At 48.9% G+C, this 15,328-nt stretch overlaps 1 protein-coding gene and 1 non-coding gene across 9 annotated transcripts in view; one reads left to right on the top strand and one right to left on the bottom strand.

The window, feature by feature from the left end:
* The window catches only part of ANKRD11 (ankyrin repeat domain 11), a 249,941-nt gene that overhangs the window by 194,803 nt on the left and 39,810 nt on the right, over positions 1-15,328 (bottom strand). The gene's annotated exons all lie outside the window — the stretch shown is intronic.
* LOC116271427 lies at positions 4,389-4,495 on the top strand. Its single transcript, XR_004179980.1, has one exon. It is a non-coding gene; the product is annotated as a U6 spliceosomal RNA (small nuclear RNA).

Here is a 15,328-nt window from a genome sequence, read left to right as displayed (position 1 = left end):
TGGGCAACATAGTGAGATCTCATCTCTATAAAAAATTTTAAAATAAACCAGCCAGGTGCGGGGGTGCATCCCTGTGATCCCAGCTACTAGAGAGGCTGAAATGGGAGACGGCTTGAGTCAAGGAGTTCATGATCACACCACTGCATTCCAGCCTGAACGACAGAGCAAGACCCTGAATCAAACAAACAAAAAAATTTAACCTTTCTCTTAAGAAAAACAAAACCAAACAAAAAAGAACTGTATTCTTCCATTTATATTGAAGGTAGAGATCACAACGGGAAACTCACTCCATGCGGCACACTGTTCAAACGCACGTGCATGCACAGTCCCAGTGAGCGTCTTCTTTCCTACCTGCAGCACAGGTTCAAGTACGTCCCACTGTTTTCAGTAAACAGAAAACTTCTTTGGAAAATGCTGGTTTCCAGTATAGACAACTAAATCCTAAGCACAAATATATAGGACCTCTGAATATATAAAAATTTAAAAGCAGACAACACTAAATTAATGATTTTACTTCTAAGGAGATAAAATCAAATGTTCCTTGACTTGCCATGGGGTTACCTCCCAATAAACCCAGGGTAAAGTGAAAAATCCTAAGTCGAACCATCGTTACGTCAGGGACTATCTGTATACACATTTAGTCAAAGTTCTCCATGTCAAACAGTGATCCAGGGACAAGGAATGCAATGTGATGTTTAGGATGAAGCTGAAACACCACAGCGCCTCAGCAATCGAGGTTGCGAACACAACCATACAATCAGCAAAGAAAAGCTTGTTCTATTCTTCATCTACACCACTCACACACAACGCCAAAGGGGTTCTCAACACAGCTCTGCACACCTCAGAACTCTGTAGAATGTTTTCATTCCCAATGATCACCAACAGAGCCAGCTGTAAGCTCAACTCTAACACTACCCACAGTGCAGCTGACCTAGACTGACAGGCAGCCTCCAGAGAAGTAAAGGACTCCAGCTCTATTGCACACACCCATAGCAGGAGGCCTGTGTCTCTCACAGGTGTGGGGGCCGAGCCACAGCCCACTACCTTAACTCCATGAACTGTGACCTGGCTCTCATGAGGAATCTGACAAAGAATCAGAGACTCAGAGGAAATCACAGCCTTTCAGGACTGAGGTCTAAAACACAGAACCTCCAACCCAGTGCTCACCCGCAACCATCTCCCTGCCTCCTCCTACTTCTCTAGTCTTCAAGGGGACAATGGCAGTTCACATCAGGAGGCTTCCTCTTAAAGAATTCAGTGTGCTGTGATTAAAAATGAACATTTTATCAATATATTCATGTAAAATGTACGTAATCCCTGGGGAGGAGGGATAAATAACAGTGGAACTAGGAAAAGCAGACCAGCAGAAAATGTCTAGGGCCAGTGTGGTGGCTCACACCTGTAATCCCTGTAATCCCAGAACTCTGGAAGGCTGAGGTGGGAGGATCACTTGAGGTCAGAAGTTCCAGACCAGCCTGAGCAACATAGTGAAACCTCATCTTTGTAACAATAAAAACAGAATAAAAATATAGCTGCGCATGGTGGTATGCACTTATAGTCCCAGCTACTCAGGAGGCTGAGGTGGGAGAACTGCTTGAGACCAGGAGGTCAACACTGCAGTGAGCTGTGAGCACCAGGCTGTGAGTACCACTGCACTCCAGCCTGGATGACATGGCAAAACCCTGTCTCAAAAGCAGGGGGAGGAGAAGGGAAGAGGGAAAGGAAGAAAGCAAAAGAAAACATCAAGCACAAACTAAGGGCCCCAAAAAATCCAGCTCACAGCAACATGGCCAGAGCCCTGGAGAAGCCAGAGGACACCCAGGCACCACCCAGCAAGGGGCTACAGAAAGGGGGCCACCTGCCTCCAAGCCTGCCAGGACAGAAAATAAATCCATGTGGCATCAACAGGCACATCTGTGGCTCTGTGGCAATGCTTGAGTGTGCACGAATCCTGGTGTGGCTGTGTGTGTCACAGTCAAAACAGAAAGAGAGTGGGCATTGTGGTTTACAAAAAATAAGCTTCCTTGCGGCCAGGCACAGTGGCTCACACTTATAATCCCAGCACTTTGGGAGGCCGACGCGGGTGGATCACGAGGTCAGGAATCAAGACCATCCTGGCTAACACAGTGAAACCCTGTCTCTACTAAAAATACAAAAATTAGCCAGGCATGGTGGCGGGCGCCTGTTGTCCCGGCTACTTGGGAGGCTGAGGCAGGAGAATGGCATGAACCCGGGAGGCGGAGCTTGCAGTGAGCCGAGATTGTGCCACTGCACTCCAGCCCGGGGAACAGAGTGAGACTCCGTCTCAAAAAAAAAAAAAAAAAAGTTTCCTCGCTATGCATGTGCTAAAAGCCTCTGAAGTTAAGTTCTAAAATATTTACATGAATTTTCATTCTGAAGAGGCTACAGAACTTCTCAACACAGGCTCTCTTACACAGACTCTATTACATAGATGTTTTTAAGATCTTGCACATCCAGTGTCAGAATATATTCCATCACCCAGCAACAAATGCAGTCAGGAAAAAAACTTCAGAAAAAGAATTATTAAAAAATATGCAAACCTGGCCAGGCGCAGTGGCTCACGCCTGTAATCCCAGCACTTTGGGAGGTCGAGGCAGGCGGATCATGAGGTTAGGAGATCGAGACCATCCTGACTAAGACAGTGAAATCCTGCCTCTACTAAAAATACAAAAAATTACCCGGTCATGGTGGCGGCGCCTGTAGTCCCAGCTACTCGGGAAGCTAAGGCAGAAGAATGGCGTGAACCTGGAAGGCGGAGTTTGCAGTGAGCCGAGATCGCACCACTGCACTCCAGTATGGGCAACAGAGCGAGACTCCGCCTAAAAAAAAAAAAAAAAATCCGCAAACCTGATTCTTAAAAAATTAAACATACCCTGCATAACTGAACCATGGCCACAAGCAGGTATCTCTCTGTGATGACAAGGTGACAGTCAACTACGGCACTCACCAAAAAGGCGACTTCCCCCATCATCCATGCAAAGACCTTTCCCAAAGTCACCAGACCTCAGTTCAAACTCAAATCTGATCTAGAAATTAAAACTCCTTGCCCTAAAAAGCAAAATCAAGGTTAGCTGTGACTAAGATCCAAGAAATAAACTTTTTAAAAAGTAATGCACATGAATTCATCAGCACAAAGAAGGTCTGTGCACAGTGAGCATATGGCACACAGATGCAGTGCACTGAGGGCCAAGGCAAAGGCCGCAGGGCTCAGGAGGAGGCTCAGCAGAGGGAGGACACCCCGGCTGCCGACGCAGCGTGCACCGGTGCCAGTGCTTTGGCGAACATGCCGGGTCATGTCAACGCTTTCCTCACTAAGGATTTCATTTCCATATTCTACACTCTAACTCTACACTCTCAAAACATAATCAGAAATAATGTTTTGAATATGATGGAGGGACGCGGTAGAGCTTCCCTAGAAAATGCTTTGGAATCTGTCTCAGAAATTACCTGTTTGTAGAGATCAAGACTCTTCCTCCATTTCGGCTTGAACTGGACCCTGAGTAAAGGCAATCCCACAAACACTCCTCTATGCACAGCTTCCCCCACACGCTGTTTGCCTCTGTTTCTCTCTCAGTACCTCTAGATTTTAGGTCAAAACAAATCTATGTTTCCACCAGCTGGACGGTATCATTCAGGAATGGTTTTACGCATTGAAGACTCATTTTCAGATGAAGCTGAAACTCCAAGGAGGAGGCCTGCACCCCACAAAGGCCAGGTGCTGACGCGGTTAGTCCTTTCCTCCCCATCACCCACCAGGAATGTTGCTGGACCCCAGACACTCACAGCAAGGTTCTGCTGTTTCCCCTGCTCCCCAGTGGCAGGAAGGTGTGTGCCCCATTCTCACTCCAACCCCATCATGGCCTGGCGAGCTTCCAGTGCTCCTGCCCCTTACAGCACAAGCCAGCCACCACTTCCCACAGGCCCTGACACTATCACTGAACACCTCACCACAGCATCCAGGCTCTGCCTCTTTCATTACAGACATAAGCAAGGATTTTTCCTCTAGCCAGGAAATTTTTCAAATGAAGTATTTCATTTTTTTTCTTCTTATTTTTTTGAGATGGAATCTCGCTCTGTCATCCAGACTGGGCTGCAGTGGTGCAATCCTGGCTCAGTGCGACCTATGCCTCCCAAGCCCAAGCAATTCTTCTGCCTCAGCCCCCCGAGTAGCTTGGATTACAGGCATGTGTCACCACACCCAGCTGATTTTTATATTTTCAGTAGAGACAGGGTTTCACCCTTACCTCAAGTGATCTGCACGCCTTAGCCTCCAAAGTGCTGGGATTACAGGTGCAAGCCACCGCACCCGGCCTCGAACATGAAGCATTTCAAATCGAACTTGTTCACAGTCAAGGCAAGCACAGCATGCTCGCTTTGGCCAGCACACGTACTAAACATTCCAACAACACAGAGAAGATTAGCATAGCCCTTGTGCAATGATGACATGCAAATCTGTGAAGCATTCCGTACTTTAAAAACACACACACAAATTGGGACCTGCACTGCAAGGCATCAGACGCCTTCCAGTCAGTAAGAGACAAGAGATACAAAGGGTGCTCCCATTCCCACAGCAAGCACCACCCTGCACCCCAAGTGTCAGCACCACCCACGGGGAAGGATGCCAGACACACACCCACCAGCTGCCTGCCACGCATGGAAAATTCTTTAGACAATACCCTCCGCACCCAGAAGGCCACCAGACCTGTTAAGCCTTTTCGACCAGTTTTGGCAAGCAAGACAAACGCAATTCTTAGGAGCAAGAATACCCCTTTTTCACATGTAAAGATACACAAGCTGGATGAATCAAATAGGGGTGAAAAGTGATGACCTATGACCAAGACGCATTAAGAAACAGATCCGTGGCCGGGTGCTCACGCCTGTAATCCCAGCACTTAGGAGGCAGAGGCAGGCGGATCATGAGGTCAGGAGATCGAGACCATCCTGGCTAACACGGTGAAACCCCGTCTCTACTAAAAATACAAAAAACTAGCCGGGCGAGGTGGCGGGCGCCTGTAGTCCCAGCCACTCGGGAGGCTGAGGCAGGAGAATGGCGTGAACCTGGGAAGTGGAGTTTGTAGTGAGCCGAGGTCACGCTACTGCACTCCAGCCTGGGCGACAGAGCGAGACTCCATCTCAGAAAAAAAAGAAAGAAAAAAAAAAAGAAACAGATCTGCACAGGAAGGTGGAGCACGGCCCGCGAGTGCAGAGCAGGCCTGCTGGGAGGGCAGAGGCTTGTCTTGGAGGACAGTGCCAACAAAGCCTGTGCCAACCACAGCTGCTGGGCTGGGCCGGCGTCAACACCGATGGGGAGGTGTGCGGAGACAAAGCGGCCTGTCAGGCTGGACAGGGAGGCAAAGACTCTGCAGACCAAGAACACAGTTTCCGTAGTATGTTGAAACTCACCAAGGCTGGGACAAAGTTAATGAAAAGTTCAAATCTGAAATAAGTAACAACTCATTTCGGTATTTTACAAAAAAGGTAGTTAAAATTTGTCTGTTCCTGCATAAAATACTAGTAAGACTCAAAACAGGTAGAAAATGATATGCAAGTTTTAAAATTACAAGCAGAAGAAACAACACTCTGTATGCCCTTCCAGCTGGAAATGCAGCGAGCAGAAGACTGTCTCCGCGAGATCCAAGCTCCTGCCCAAAGCCCGCGGTAGCAACGCGTCCTCCCTGAACTATAACTCTGAACAGGCTGCCACTCACTGCAACTCCTTGCGCATGACAGACTTGCTGGGAAGAGCAAGTGAGTGCTAAACATTTTCTTTGGGCTCCAGAAAGTGCCAATGGTCTACTTTTGTGGGGGACGGGGGGTGTTGGGGAGGGGCGGTTGTGCAGGGTAGGGTTCACCATCGGCGTTACCCTGGAGCTAGTCCAGCCCTGGACTTTGATTTCACCTGAAATCTAATCATCAAACTTTCCCCACTGTTTCTTCTCCAAAAGCAAGAAAAGAAAAGCTATCATGAGCGCCTTCAGGGTCTATCAGCATGCAAGACAACTTTTAGAAATCCTACTCCAGGCGTGGTGGCCGATGCCTGTAATCCCAGCACTTTGGGAAACAGGAAGGAGGATGGCTTGGGCCCATGAGTTCAAGGCCAGGCTGGGTAACATAGCCAAATCCCGTCTCTGTTATAAATAAATAAAATGTAAAACAAAGAGGAATTCTACCAAATAAAGATCAACTATGATGCCACAACCAAGTAACCCTGCAGTGTGAGAAATGCATGAGGGGCTGAAGCTCAGGGAACCACCACCTAAAGAAAGAAGCAGAGACCTCAGAGGACATCACCACAGGAGCAGGCACGCTCCCACCCGGACAGTGGCACACTGCCACCCCCGCAGACCTACCATGCAGACCCATTCAGCATCTGCCCTGCACCACCCACCTGGAGGCTCACCATCCAGGTCTGCTGGCCCCTTAGGTGAGGGTGCCCAGGCACTCACCAACTGAACTCCCCATCTCTCCACAGCAGGCCCAGCTCAGAGAAGGCAAATGTTAACGGCTGATTTCTTCCCAGAAAGCTAAGCCCTTATCCATGTGGCTTGTTTACAAAAGTAAAACACGCTGTTTGGATATGGCATTAACCAATGTATTAGTAAGTGAAGGGAAGTGAGCTGTTTTCTTTAACTAATATATATAGGTCCAACCCTAGTTCAACCACTGCTCAGCCGGTTCAAACCACTGGCTGAGCAAATTCAGCCTCTCTGAGGTTCACGTAAACTAAGAGGTCATCTCCTTGGGGCATAAGATGCTGCCCCTGAAGCAACATCACACCTCTCATGGACGTCACTATCATCCTCCACCCCAACCTGCAAACATACCTGGGACCAATGCCCCAGCCCCAACGACCCACAGAGGCTGGGGATGACCTGTCCTCCTCCAAATGCTCAGGCTACTCCAAAGCTGGAAACAAAGACAGCAATCATCACAAGCACAGGGACAATGCCCTACCTGACATCTGAATTCTTACTCTGATACCTCAACATTCCCTTCAATAAAATCAGGAAATAACTATTTAAAAAAAAAAAACACAAAACAGTTTTGAGGCTGGGCACTGTGGCTCACGTCTATAGTACCAGCACTTTGGGAGGCCCCTAAGGCGGGCGGATCACCTGAGGTCAGGAATTCGAGACCAGCCTGACCCACATAGAGAAACCCCATCTCTACTAAAAATACAAAATTAGCCAGGTATGGTGGTGCATGCCTGTAATCCCAGCTACTCGAGAGGCTGAGCCAGGAAAATCACTTGAACCCAAGAGGCAGACATTGTGGTGAGTGGAGATCGTGCCACTGCACTCCGGCCTGGGCAACAAGAGCGAAACTCCGTCTTAAAAAAAAAAAGTTAAAAAAAAAAAAAAAGGACAGATTTGGTTTAAAAAAAAAAAAAAAAAAAAGCTTAGTATATGTTCCTGCCTAACAGAATATGATGCTTTGTTTTGTTCTTCAGATGGATCCACACTTAGAACCACTGTCTTTTGAAAAGAAAACCTGTTTAAAAAGGACTTCTAATTGCATTTCATGAAGGCAGTGGGTAGAAAATCCTTCATCAGTCCCTAACTGGGTGTGTTTTCAATGAATGAGCTACTGAGATGCAGAGTGTCGAGAACAAGAAAAAAAGCTTCTAATATGAAAACAGGTGAGGTTCTTCTAAAGCTTCTGTGGTATCTGCATCTAAACGGAGTTTCACACTAAGATGGCCAGGTGCAGTGGCTCACACCCATAATCCCAGCACTTTGGGAGGCCCAGACAGGCAGATCGCTTGAGCCCTGGAGTTCCAGACCAGCCTGGGCAACATGGCAAAACCCCATCTCTACAAAAAATACAACAATTATCCGGGTGAGGTGGCACGCATCTGTACTCCCAGCTAACAGGGAGGCTAAGGAGGAAAGATCATTTGAGCTCAGCAGGCAGAGCTGTGATCATGCGACTGCACTCCACGCCTGGGTGACAGAGCGAGACCTTGTCTCAAAAAAACACAAAAACAAAAATAAAAAACAACCCCACAGACTCAATTTTGGCTGCCAGGCCATCGAGGGCTGTGAGGTAAAGCCCTGAGATCCTTGTGGCAGGACCCTGGGCACACAATGACAGTGGCACTGGCCACAGCCACGACCAGCAAGCAGCTCCCTGGCCAGTGAGCACCCAGCGGCCCTTCTCACACACAGCCTCCCACTCACCTCGAGCATCCGCTTCTCTCCTCCTCCACTCTGCACCACGTACCTCAGGGGCCAGGGCCTGCTTAAAGCCTGAATGAAGCAAAGCTTGGAAAGGACCCAACACAACCTGCCACCCACTGAATGCCTGCCACCCTCCCCACCCAACAAAGACACTACATGAGAGCCACCGAGCACGTGCCTGCGTGACCCCCACACAAAGGGCACACCCATCATTCCAACCACAAAGCTCCACGTCCAACACCAGTGGCCTCCTCATCTCCAGTGCATATTTGCAATCCGTGACTGCCAAAAGTTTAATCACTATTGCTGCCCTGTCTCCTACTACCCACTTCCTTGCCCTCATTAAACTCCTAAAGACAGTGGTCCCTAGATGCCTCCCTGTCTTCCCTATCCAGCGCCTTATCACAAACACCCCAACACCCTTGTCTCTGCATCAGATATTGCTGAACCTCAACAAGGGGGCCTGAGGTGCCAAAGAAACATCACATAGCATGATCTAGACTGTGGTAACCACAAAGCTGACACCCAAGTCAGAGGGTCCTCATGATCCCCATCCATGCAGCCACATCCCGGCTGTGGTCCACAATCCTACGAGTAAGAGAGTCCTCGTGATCCCCGTCCGTGCACCCACATCCCTGCTGTGGTCCACAATCCTACGACAATGCTCCACACTTGGCCTCGTGCTTTAAATGTCCACACTCTACCTGTTCTCACTCCTCCTAAACAGCCACCTTTGGCCCTAAGAACACTGCATCCAGGCATGCAGGCCCTCAGCTTCCACAACTGCCACCTCCATACCTGCACCTTTTCTCTGGAGGAACCAGGATTCTTCCTGCCCATGGCCAATCCTTCCAAAAATCCCATCCTTTCCTGTCTACTATGAGAGCCTTGCCACTCATCTCTACTAAGCTTTACTTTCTACAACATTTGCTACAAAATAACTTTTGGATTTTTTAAACACAGAATATCCTAATACAGGCTGGATGCTGTGACTCATGCCTCTAATTCCAACACTTAGGGAGACCCAGGCAGGCGGATCACCTGAGGTCAGGAGTTCAAGACCAGCCTAGACAACATGGCGAAACCCCGTCTCTACTAAAAATACAAAAATTAGCCAGGCATGGTGGCAAGCAACTGTAGTCTCAGCTACTGGGGAGGCTGAGGCAGGAGAATTGCTTGAACCTGGGAGTTGGAGGTTGCAGTGAGCCGAGATCATGCCATTGCATTCCAGCCTAGACGACAGAGCAAGACTCCATCTCAAAAAAAAAAAAAAAAAAAAAAAATCCTAATACATACCAACTAACACATACTACAAAAATTCCTCTGGAATTCACCTTCAGTTCCTTTCTATACTCCTCAGGGCCCCACAGATCTTTGTGCACCCCACCCTCCTTCCAACGTGTCCCAGCCACACTGCCTCCATCCTGGCCACACCAACCAGCATTTGATTTTTTCCAGAACCAACCACTCTTCTGTGCATCTGGTCAACTCCTACCTCATCCTGCAGAACCCAAGTCAAGAGCCCTTTCCTCGGAAGGCAGGAGGAAGGCCACCGGGCTAAGGTGTCACATGTTCCTAGGGCCGCCACTATGCACTTACATGGCATTTCCCCCCAATGTATCAAGTCATCTATCCGATGATTCCATCCGTTTTGCTGCTTTAAAAAAAAAAAAGGGCCGGGCGCGGTGGCTCAAGCCTGTAATCCCAGCACTTTGGGAGGCCGAGACGGGCGGATCACGAGGTCAGGAGCTCGAGACCATCCTGGCTAACACGGTGAAACCCCGTCTCTACTAAAAAATACAAAAAACTAGCCGGGCGAGGTGGTGGGCGCCTGTAGTCCCAGCTACTTGGGAGGCTGAGGCAGGAGAATGGCGTAAACCCAGGAGGCGGAGCGTGCAGTGAGCTGAGATCCGGCCACTGCACTCCAGCCTGGGCGACAGAGTAAGACTCCGTCTCAAAAAAAAAAAAAAAAAAAAAAAAAAAGGTGCCTGTGGTCCCAGCTACTTGGGAGGCTGAGGCAGGAGAATGACTTGAACCCAGGAGACGGAGCTTGCAGTGAGCCGAAATGGCACCACTGCACTCCAGCCTGGGCAACAGAGCGAGACTCCGTCTCAAAAAAAAAAAAAAACTACCAAACGCTGCCTCGCCCTCCAGACAGCTGCCTCCTGCGTAAGCCTCTGCTTTGCTTGTCTGAGGGCAGGTGTGGAGTGCGTGGAGCAGGACAGGCACTCCTCAGCTCGCAGGTGAGCAGAGCCACATCTGTTCATCACCCCTCCTTGGTCCATGGAGTGCTTAGTTACTGCTCTGTAAGAAATGATGAACTGGAGTCATCTGACCAGTGGTGACCTCGCACCTCACTGACATACTGACATGAGCCAGCCTTCTGCTCTGCGGCTACTGCTTGCTTTCTGCACACAAAAGAACTTTCCATTTCTAAGGCTGAATCTAAAGACATTCTAACATCAACTACACTTAACATTTTTAGTATCATATATAGTAACAACATATATAACTCAAGTGAGTTGATGACAGTCTGAACAGCAATGACTAGGTCCACCCACTTGCAAGAAATTACAACGACATTACAAATACCATCTATCTTGAGCTCAGTAGTTCGAGACCAGCCTAGGCAACGTGGCCAGACCGCATCGTTACAAAAAATTTAAAAATTAGCCAGGTGTGGTGGTGCCTACCTGAAGCCCCAGCTACTCAGAAGGCTGAGGCACAAGGATCGCTTGAGCCCAGGAGCTGGAGACTGCAGTGAGCAGTGACTGTACCATTGTACTCCGGCCTGGGCAACAGAGTGAGATTCTGTCTCAAAAAAAAAAAAAGTTGCCTGTCCACAGACATCCTCACTTCAGAACTGTAAAAAAAACTGTGCACCTTGGAATCAATGAAAAAGATCATAATAACTGTTTTATAGAAATGGTTTTCTCATATCAGGCAAAGAGTTCCTCGAGTTCCTCAAGGCTTGAGTACCTCATTTGTTTTTCTACCCCAGTATCCTAGGCTAGGGCCTTGGCATGCAGTAACCGTTCAACAGATATTTGTTACAAAAATAAAACAAACCATACTCTCAAGGGGTAAACAGTGCCTTCAAGCTGATTCAGGCCAGAAGCTCTCACACATATCTGAGTATAATCCATGATTAAAAACAAAACCTGGGCCAGACACGGTGGCTCATGCCTGTAATCCCACAACTTTGGGAGGCCAAGGTGGGCGGATCACGAGGTCAGGAGATCAAGACCATCCTGGCTAACAAGGTTAAACCCCATCTCTACTAAAAAAAAAAATACAAAAAATTAGCCGGGCGTGGTGGTGGGTGCCTGTAGTCCCAGCTACTCAGGAGGCTGAGGCAGGAGAATGGCATGAACTGGGAGGCGGACCTTGCAGTGAGCCGAGATCGCACCACTGCACCTCCAGCCTGAGCGGCAGAGCGAGACTCCGTCTCAAAAAAAAAAACCCATGCCTTGGCCAAGGCCATGCCACACCCAAGCAAAATGAAACTTTACAGAAATAATATTACCTTATACTACATGGACACGCTGGTTTTTCTTTTCTTACAGACAGGGTCTTGCTCTGTCATCCAGGCTGGAGTGTAGTGGCATGATCATAGCTCACTGCAGCCTCAAATTCCTGGGCTCAGTGATCCTCCTGCCTCAGCCTCCCGAGTAACTGGGACTACAGGCCCGCACCACCATGGTCAGCTAGTTTTTCTAAATTTTTCGGAGAGACGGGCATTTCACTATGTTGCGCGGGCTGGCCTAGATAGAACTCCTGGGCTCAAGCCTCCTGTCTCGGCCTCTCAAAGTGCTGGAATTACATGCATGAGCTACCTCACCCTGCCTGATGTTCTCTATTCTATTCCCTTAGGTTTCCAAAAAAAAAAAAAAAAAAAAAAAAAACCTGGCAAGATCCATTCTGCTGTTGTCCCTCTTCCCCACCCAGAAGTTCCTCCAGCCAATGTTTGCTAGACTCACTCGTTTAAGTACCATATTCCCCAGTTTTTGCCATCATCATGTGTTTATTACATGTACCAGCATTTATCTAATATTTTCCTAAAATACAGTAACTTTCTTTCTTTCTTTCTTTCTTTTTTTTTAATGGAGACAAAGTCTTGCTCTGTCACCCAGGCTGGAGTGCACTGGCACAATCTCAGCTCACTGCAACCACCACCTCCCAGGTTCAAGCAGTTCTCCTGTCTCAGCCTCCCAAGCAGCTGGGACTACAGGCGCCCGCCACCACGCCTGGCTCATGTTTGTATTTTTAGTAGAGATGGGGTTTCACCATATTGGTCAGGCTGGTCTCCAACTCCTGACCTCAGATGATCCCGCCCACCTTGACCTCCCAAAGTGCTGGGATTACAGGCGTGAGCCACGGCGCCTGGCTAAGGAGCTCTCTTCTAGCCTGCACTTGCCTTGCTCTAGTCCTTCCCAAGCTCTTCTAACAGGGACCTGTCCAATCCATCTCCACAGGAACGTAGCCGGTTCCTCCCTAAGGCCCCAACACGGGGCAGGGTGCCGAGGAAGTCCTTGGAGAGTTGGGCCATCTATTCTCTGACTGAGCCTGGGGCTCACTGAAGCAGGGATGACTTTGTCACATGCACCCTTGCTGACAGTGGGTACCTTGCCGACAGTGGGTACCTTGCAGACAGTGGGTACCCTGCCGACAGTGGGTACCTTGCCGACAGTGGATACCCTGCCGACAGTGGGTACCTTGCTGACAGTGGGTACCCTGCCGACAGTGGGTACCTTGCTGACAGTGGGTACCCTGCCGACAGTGGGTACCTTGCTGACAGTGGGTACCTTGCCGACAGTGGGTACCTTGCTGACAGTGGGTACCCTGCCGACAGTGGGTACCTTACTGACAGTGGGTACCTTGCCGACAGTGGATACCCTGCCAACAGTGGATACCCTGCCGACAGTGGGTACCCTGCCGACAGTGGGCACAGGAATTCAATAAGCCAGACAGGTGATGATTTTAGTTAGGGAGAATATATGTGCAAATTATTCCCATATCATATACAAAGAAAAAGTCTCAACTGTAAAACGAGCAAAAACAGTCCAATGATGAAACCTTTTCTTGAAAATCTGAATTGAAAGGACAAGTTATATTACTGCTCAAGAAAAACTTCTCCCTGATCTGTTAGAATTCACACCATGAGTTCCAAATCACACCAAAGTACTCAAAGCCTTGGCCAAAGCAAACCTACTACAGCATCTCAACACAAATCTCCATTTTCTTTTTTCTTAAATTAGCCTTACTACTGTATTATTAAAACTCTCAAACCAAAAGTTGAAACTAAAAACTGAAGAATTTTATAAATGACATAAGCACAATAATACCTTCCAAATAATCTTCAAATATACCGAATTAAAAGTAGGCATTTAATTGCACAAATTTAATGAATTTAACATTTAAAAGTAAAGTTAAATGTCCTACTTCTGAGTCCTTACAGTACCCTAAAATCATTCTCAAAGTCCAAGACGAGACTGTGCTGGACTCGCAGTCCTAGAAAAAACGTTCACCAGCACCGCCCCACCCACCAGAGCACACGTGAGTCCCAGCGTGCGGCAGGGCCAGAGCGCTCTTTCCATCCCCACCCACCTCTGGCTCACCCTGAGTACAAGCAAAACTCCACACCCCAGACCTAACACACCATCTGTCCATGTTTGACTTGCCCATCTCACCATCTTATTTAGTTCTTGGTAGCAGCTATCAACCGTCACAAAGCAGCTTCTTTTATTCTTTGCTACTTCAAATCACAAATGAAAAAGAAAATGCAAGAATAGAAACACAGAGACGGGCCAGGTGTGGTGGCTCACACCTGTAATCCCAGCATGTTGGGAGGCTGATGCTGGAGGACTGCTTGAGCCCAGGAATTTAAGACCTGCCAAACCAACACGGTGAAACCCAGTCTCTACAAAAACAAAAACAAAAAAATTTGCAGGCATGAGGAACGGTGGTGCACGCCTGTAGTCCCAGCTACTTGGAGGCTGAGGTGGGAGGATCACTCGAGCTGGGGAGGTCGAGGCTACAGTGAGCCGTGATCCCACCACTGCATTCCATCCTGAGTGACAGAATGAGACCCTGTCTCAGAAAAAAAGAAACACAGACATGGAGAGAGAAGGCAGCTATAATGGGGCAAATTTAAACAAGGATCTTTGAAAATGTGTGTGTGTTTTTTTTTTAATTATACCCACACACACACCTTCCACATTCTTCTATACTTAGAAAGGGAGTGTGCAGGCCAGGCTTGGTGGCTCACGCCTATAATCCGAGTACTTTGGGAGACCAAGGCAGGCAGATCACCTGAGGTCAAGAGTTCGAGACCAGCCTGACCAACATGGAGAAACCCCATCTCTAATAAAAATACAAATTTACCCAGGTGTGGTGACGCATGCCTGTAATCCCAGCTACTCGGGAGGCTGAGGCAGGAGAATCACTTGAACCTGGAAGGTGGAGGTTGTAGTGAGCCGAGATCGCGTCATTGCACTCCAGTCTGGGCAACAAGATCCAAACTCCATCTCAAAAAAAAGAAAAGAAGTGTGCATACCAACCTGGTGAGCTAGATAAGGTGCTCACATCTTGGCAACAGAAAGCAGGCGACATGATCAAAGTCACAGACAGGCAGAGCCACACTAAAGAATGAAGTACTGGCTACAAGTCCCAGCTCCTCCCGCTTCATTGAGCAGCCCGAGGAAGCCTTGCCTCAGCACTGGGGAGCCCCGCCTGAGCATTGGGGAGCCCTGCCTAAGCAAGGGGAGCCCCGCCTGAGCATTGGGGAGCCCTGCCTGAGAACCAGGGAGCACTGCCTGAGCATTGGGGAGCCCTGCCTGAGAACCGGGGAGCCCTGCCTGAGCATTGGGGAGCCCTGCCTGAGAACCGGGGAGCCCTGCGGGGAGCCCTGCCTGAGCATTGGGGAGCCCTGCCTGAGAACCGGGGAGCCCTGCCTGAGCATGTGTGGGACTGCCCTGCCATGCAGAACCGGGGAGACCCTGCCTGATGACATTGCGGGAGCCCTGCCTGAGAACCGGGGAGCCCTGCCTGAGCATTGGGGAGAGCTGCCTGAGCATTGGGGAGCCCTGCCTGAGAACCGGGGCGCCGACTGCTACCTGAAGATATGT

This window comes from Papio anubis, chromosome 18 (assembly GCF_008728515.1).
Source record: "Papio anubis isolate 15944 chromosome 18, Panubis1.0, whole genome shotgun sequence".
NCBI lineage: Eukaryota > Metazoa > Chordata > Mammalia > Primates > Cercopithecidae > Papio > Papio anubis.
This window is presented reverse-complemented; position numbering and strand designations above follow the sequence as displayed.